Source organism: Acipenser ruthenus, chromosome 20 (genome assembly GCF_902713425.1).
Source record: "Acipenser ruthenus chromosome 20, fAciRut3.2 maternal haplotype, whole genome shotgun sequence".
Taxonomy (NCBI): domain Eukaryota; kingdom Metazoa; phylum Chordata; class Actinopteri; order Acipenseriformes; family Acipenseridae; genus Acipenser; species Acipenser ruthenus.
This window is the reverse complement of record NC_081208.1, coordinates 6,384,726-6,391,344: the sequence shown is the minus strand read 5'-3', so window position 1 is coordinate 6,391,344 and position 6,619 is coordinate 6,384,726. Positions and strand designations below refer to the sequence as shown.

The following is a 6,619-nucleotide window of genomic DNA, read 5'->3' as shown; positions in this document are numbered from 1 at the left end:
TTCAGTGGGTCTACAAATTTTACTGCTAAAAGTATGTCAGTCAATAAGGGAAGCAGCTGGTTGGTTAATAAGAGGGAAGAAGCCATTGAAAGGTGGGGAGATGGCAAAGGAAGTGCAAAACTATCTGAAAGCATGGTTTGCAAACATAGATTTCTTTAAACTAGTGTAGTACCGGGCATTGTGTTTTAAAATAAAGAATACATGTTTCTTTCCAAATGGCCCATGTGAGCCCAATAGAATGTCTGTAAGTGCAAAGCGGGTAAGACCGATGGAATTATCTTGTTTTACACTATGTGTGTGAGTAAAGACATGAACAGCTCGGTGTCTGTCTTCCCTTTTTGTGTGTATTCTCTCGAATCATTGTCATATCCTTTCTAACTACAAACACTTGAAGATCATTTTGTACGGGTAGCCCGATGCGCAAGATTTACCCCAATCACACTGCCAATCAAGCTGGGATTTAACCTTTGACATCATGCTGACTCTGTATTCTCGTCATGTCTCCTTGACATCACCCCAGCAGGCTCCTGGCCTGACCTTTGTGGTGGTAATGTCAGTGAGTGGGCTGACAGGGAAGACCCCCATGTGTCTGTCTGAAGGATGCAGGAGGCCCTTTCACCTTGTTACATGTTTAGTAATGGATTGTGATATTGTGGACACATCAAAGGTCTCTCTGTTAAAAAGGGAAAGAGAAATACGTTTCATGTGATCTGGAATATTTATCACATGTTCTTGGGTAGTCGTCATGTCATAATTTCTCTTGTTGTTCAATGTTAACTTCTACCTATCAAGACACCCTCCCTTAGAAATGTTTATTGTCGTAAATGTACTTTACCAGACACCTTTACTGTGCTTCACAATACTTTGATATGATTTTACCTTGGCATATCATGGTATATTTTTTATATTTAAATACGACACAATTTGGGAATTAAGTATACTAAATATACAGACTAATGTACATCAAACTGTATATAATAGGGCTCTAATTTCTTCAAGGTTTTTGTCAACATATATAGATTTGATTAATCAACGTTTTCAATGTTGCAATCTTATTAGTACAGTAAGGTGTATTGTATTTGTTATAATTAGTCAGACAATTTGATAATATCACTTTGCTTATTATAACACTCCAGTTAATATCAATCACATTTATGTCATGCAAACAAACGCCTCAATATTAAAAGGTTCTATTTAAATAAGGTGCTGGACAGTATTAAAATGGTCTGAAATGTAATATAACATATAGAAAACTGCAATGCATATGGTAACAGCTTTTTAATGCTTTTAAGTATTGCAAAGTTCAAATTAAAATGTATTAAGGGCCACTATTGAAAGCATACCTTTTACTATATAAGCAAAACAGGCATATTTGTTCAAACTTTGATGTTATTTTGCCAGGTTATTGGTGAGCTCCTGATGCAATGAAACCCGCTTGTGTTGAATTAACCAAGTCTGTGAACTGCATTCAGCCACCCCATGAATAGTCAAGGCATTCAGTATAAAATTAGAATTCAGACAATTGCATTCATGCCATACCTCTGCATATTTAAATTAAATGGCGATCACTAATATAATAATTATGTTTCTATAAATCTTTAGCTAACTGTGCTAAATACATTATTCTATGCTTCTTGGTGCAGATCTGAAAATGTATAATCATTGTCCTTGAGCTGGGGTCACCAAGTGTTTTTATCTGCATCTCTGTCCATTACAGATTACAGTGCAACTGCTTTTAACCCATAGTAATACTGTGGTTTGAAACCAATACAGCAAAGGTTTTCAAATGTCGAAGTTTAGGTATAAGAATGTCGATTGTGACCGATCTATTGCAGAGGATTTGCCGCCCTCTATTGGCAGAAAGAAAGTAATGCTATATCCAGCTTGTGTTTTATATCGGCTACGTTTTATAAGTTGAAAACGTGATTGTAAATATTATAATGTCGAATATTATTTAGTAGTAATGAAAAAAATGTACTAAATTAAAAATGCGATGTAAATAAATGTAAATACAGCATAAGCTAGACAAGGAAGGTAAATGAAAGTGTTATAGGTAGTGTTGCATTAACACACTTGTGAATATAACACTACCTATAACACTTCGTTTGAGAATTTTTAAGCAGTTATTATATTTTTCAACACAAATATCAGGCAGATCGCTTTACCCAGAGGCATTCTGCAAAGTAAGCAGATCACCCAGAGCACGACCTGGACCCGCTCAAAAATTAATACGCAATTTCAGCGAAGGCCCGGGCGTCACCCCGGGACGTTATTTTCCTTACTCATCAGTTTAAGGCATAACAACACAGCGCTCGTCGTCGGATAGGGGCTAGAGGGGCCAGACAGCCCTGTCATGGTGCATTGAGTGGGGGCGATACATTAATAGTGCCAGAGACGAATTTAACATCAGAAACATTCTTAACACTATCGGACATGTCATTGAAGTATATGCATGTATTTAAACACGTATTATATATACAAACAAAACACGTAATTCAAGATAATACAAATAAGAACGACGCAATGCATTGTGGGAGACATGGCTATAGCTTCGGCAGGTGTGGTGTGCTACAGGTGCAGCGCAACGTTCATTAGGATGACTTGCATATGCAATATATTGTATTCAAATGCAGTTTATTAACATACAAACATGTTAAGTTCTGGATTTATGTCGACTGTCAAAATTACATCACCTATGGGGTGGAGTGGGGTTTACGGAATTCAAATGTAAAGTTTTAAATTAATCAAACTATGAGCTTAAAAAAGTAAACATAACATTTTAAGACAACCCCAAGCTTGCAGTGCATTGTGGGAGGTTTGCACAAACTAAGCGCAGTTGTGGTGTTGAAAATACAGAAATGCCATATTCAATTATAAAGCATAACTCTATTTGATAAGACTTGATAGTTGCATTTAGTTACAGTAATGCAGTTACTGTACATATATGACTAGCTATGTTAATAAAATGATTGAAGCCACAAAAAAGAGAAAGCCATTATCCCAATGCATTATGGGAGTGTACAGTGTTTGTCTGTGTGTGTGCGTGTATGTTTGTGTGTTATGATGTTGCAAGGAGACGTTTTGTTTTGAAGAGACTGTTAGAGGTTTTCCAAAAGTTTGAGTTTGAACTACTTGACTAGAGATACAGAGTTCCAATGACCCACAAAATTCCACCAAGCTTTTCAAGATATGAAAAGTGTGCATTACACCATGGCCACTAGATGGCACACTATCCAATGCAGTACCGTATTACAGGATCAATGGCCTCTAGATGGTGCACTAACCCTGGTTTTGGCAGATGTCTTACTTTCCCTTTCTTCAGTCAATGCCAATTAGGAGCAGCAGGGGGAGAGATAAGCAGGAAATGTTACAGAGACGCGTGCATTTGAATGCTCTGCAGAACAAGCTGATAACCAGGGATGCCAACTGCTCTGACCTATTTGTACTCAACCCAATGAATACCAGACTTGCCAGTCACCATTGAGAGGAAAAAAATCTATTCAAATATCTGAAGCAATGGTTATGACTGGGGTAAAACAGGCAACTAAAGTTTCTCCTTGTCAAATATTTACTCTGATCTCAAGACAGCTGTACTTTGAAGGTTCTGTAGTGTATATTGAGAACCAAAGCACGTAATGCTGAGGGAATTCAAGGCATGTTTTATCCTGTGACAGTGATACACAAGTCCACAGAGGCTGCTATTGGGGGATAGCAGTGCACAAGCCTGGAGCAGTGCCATCTGCTTAGACAGATTTCAAACTGCCACTCTCCTATCTGAACAATTACATTATTGGGCTTACGATCTGAAATGTCACCTAGCAATCTGAGAGCCAGTGTAATGGGCAGTTTTGTGTGATGCATTGCCATTACGGATTCTGTCCCGTCTCTGGTGAGATCAGGTTCAAAGCTTTAAAACCATGAATGCAGACGAGCCCGGTTCTTTTGTAAAGTGGTTAAGATGACCACGTGGTGTGCGGGGTCGCCGGTTCATGCCCAGCCTGTGAAGAGGTGCCAGAGGCCAAGTGTGTAACACAGATCACAATTGCACACAAACACTAGAGGGCGCTGTGCCTCCTTAATTTAATTTAAATGATGGGAAACAGCCCCACCAACAGGTTACTGATGAAGGCATTATTTGAAAAGTTTGTAACAAAATGATAACTGCAGTACTAAGAACTTGGGGCATGTTTTCACTGTATTCTTATTGTATGTAATTGGACAAAAAGAGATACTCTGAGTAAACTGAAACAAGATGACAAGTCTTCAGCCAATGCAATCATTGCAAAAAAAAGAATGGTAATTGAAAGTGACATAACATGGAAAGATGTTCTGAAACAAGGTGCATGCATGCAGCAAACTGTCAGCACACACAGATGGCAAAGGCAAATAAAGCCAAACATAGCAAATGATAGACGCTTCTAAAATTGCTTTTAAAAGCAAGGCTTTCAGATTTGTATCTCTTATGAGCTCTAGCAATATTATCACCAGCCTCCCTTTTCTTCCGCTGAAGTTGGTTCTTAGTTTGTGTTTTATAAATTGGTTTGGAATATGCAGGTATGTTAATACTTCAATGTATATTCAATAATATGAGGGATAGACTCCTATTACATAGCAGTTTCACCCATCTCCATTTTTATTACTAGCTTGATTAGCCACAGTGTGCAGGTAACAAGCCCAAGTGTGTCATGTTAAACTCCTAGTAAAACCAGGAATGGATAAAACAGCTATGCAATGGGAGTTTAATTTCCATCCCTGTTTTCTGTATATACACATATGATTAACATTTCAAAAGGGGGGTGGAATAGCCAACTGGTTTTTCAAAGACTTCAGTCATGAGAGTTAACCCCTTCCATCTCAATTCAATTGAACATACGTGGGATGAACTTGAATGTTGCATGTGTGACCACAATCCTCTGTCCATTGACCCTGGGCCATAATATTTGAGGAAATATTCAGGCCTATTGGAGACCTCAGATGAAAAAGATATACTCGGTGAGTAAACTGGAAATAAGACTGCAAGTCTATAGTCCCGAAACAGCCAATGCAATCACTGTAAGAAAAAAAGAAAAGTTAATTGAAACTGGCATACAAATGGAAAGATGTTCCAAAACAACACACACACTTACATGCAACACACAATGCACAAACTGTCACACTGATCATAAAGGCAAAGAGAAAAAAAATCTTGTATATAGAAAATGCTAGATGTTTCTGCAATGCACACACACACACACACATATATATATATATATATATATATATATATATATATATATATATATATGTATATAGCTCTGGAAAAAATTAAGAGACCACTGCAAAATTATCAGTTTCTCTGGTTTTACTATTTATAGGTATGTGTTTGGGTAAAATGAACATTTTTGTTTTATTCTATAAACTACTGACAACATTTCTCCCAAATTCCAAATAAAAATATTGTCATTTAGAGCATTTATTTGCAAAATGGCTGTGTGGCATGGAGCATTGTCCTGCTGGAAAAACCAATCCTCAGAGTTGGGGAACATTGTCAGAGCAGAAGGAAGCAAGTTTTCTTCCAGGACAACCTTGTACTTGGCTTGATTCATGCCAAAGCTGCCCGATTCCAGCCTTGCTGAAGCACCCCCAGATCATCACCGATCCTCCACCACATTTCACAGTGGGTGCAAAACACTGTGGCTTGTAGGCCTCTCCAGGTCTCCGTCTAACCATTAGATGACCAGGTGTTGGGCAAAGCTGAAAATTGGACTCATCTGGGGGTGCTTCAGCAAGGCTGGAATCGGGCAGATTTGTCTTTGTGAAGGACGCATGAATCAAGCCAAGTACAAGGTTGTCCTGGAAGAAAACTTGCTTCCTTCTGCTCTGACAATGTTCCCCAACTCTGAGGATTGGTTTTTCCAGCAGGACAATGCTCCATGCCACACAGCCAGGTCAATCAAGGTGTGGATGGAGGACCACCAGATCAAGACCCTGTCATGGCCAGCCCAATCTCCAGACCTGAACCCCATTGAAAACCTCTGGAATGTGATCAAGAGGAAGATGGATGGTCACAAGCCATCAAACAAAGCCGAGCTGCTTGAATTTTTGCGCCAGGAGTGGCATAAAGTCACCCAACATCAATGTGAAAGACTGGTGGAGAGCATGCCAAGACGCTTGAAAGCTGTGCTTGAAAATCAGGGTTATTCCACCAAATATTGATTTCTGAACTCTTCCTACGTTAAAACATTAGTATTGTGTTGTTTAAAAATGAATATGAACTTATTTTCTTTGCATTATTCGAGGTCTGACAACACTGTATCTTTTTTGTTATTTTGACCAGTTGTCATTTTCTGCAAATAAATGCTCTAAATGACAATATTTTTATTTGGAATTTGGGAAAAATGTTGTCAGTAGTTTATAGAATAAAACAAAAATGTTCATTTTACCAAAACACATACCTATAAATAGTAAAACCAGAGAAACTGATAATTTTGCAGTGGTCTCTTAATTTTTTCCAGAGCTGTATATATATATATATATATATATATATATATATATATATATATATATATACAGTAATGGTAAAATGGATTTTGGGATCCCGTAACAAAACCCTAATTAATCCCTGTTAATGGTATTAGTA

General features: G+C 37.9%; 1 non-coding gene across 1 annotated transcript; it reads right to left on the bottom strand.

Moving 5' to 3' along the window:
* Positions 1–2,148: 2,148 nt before the first annotated feature.
* Positions 2,149–2,299, bottom strand: LOC117426003 (U12 minor spliceosomal RNA). Its single transcript, XR_004548079.3, has one exon. It is a non-coding gene; the product is annotated as a U12 minor spliceosomal RNA (small nuclear RNA).
* Positions 2,300–6,619: the final 4,320 nt, after the last annotated feature.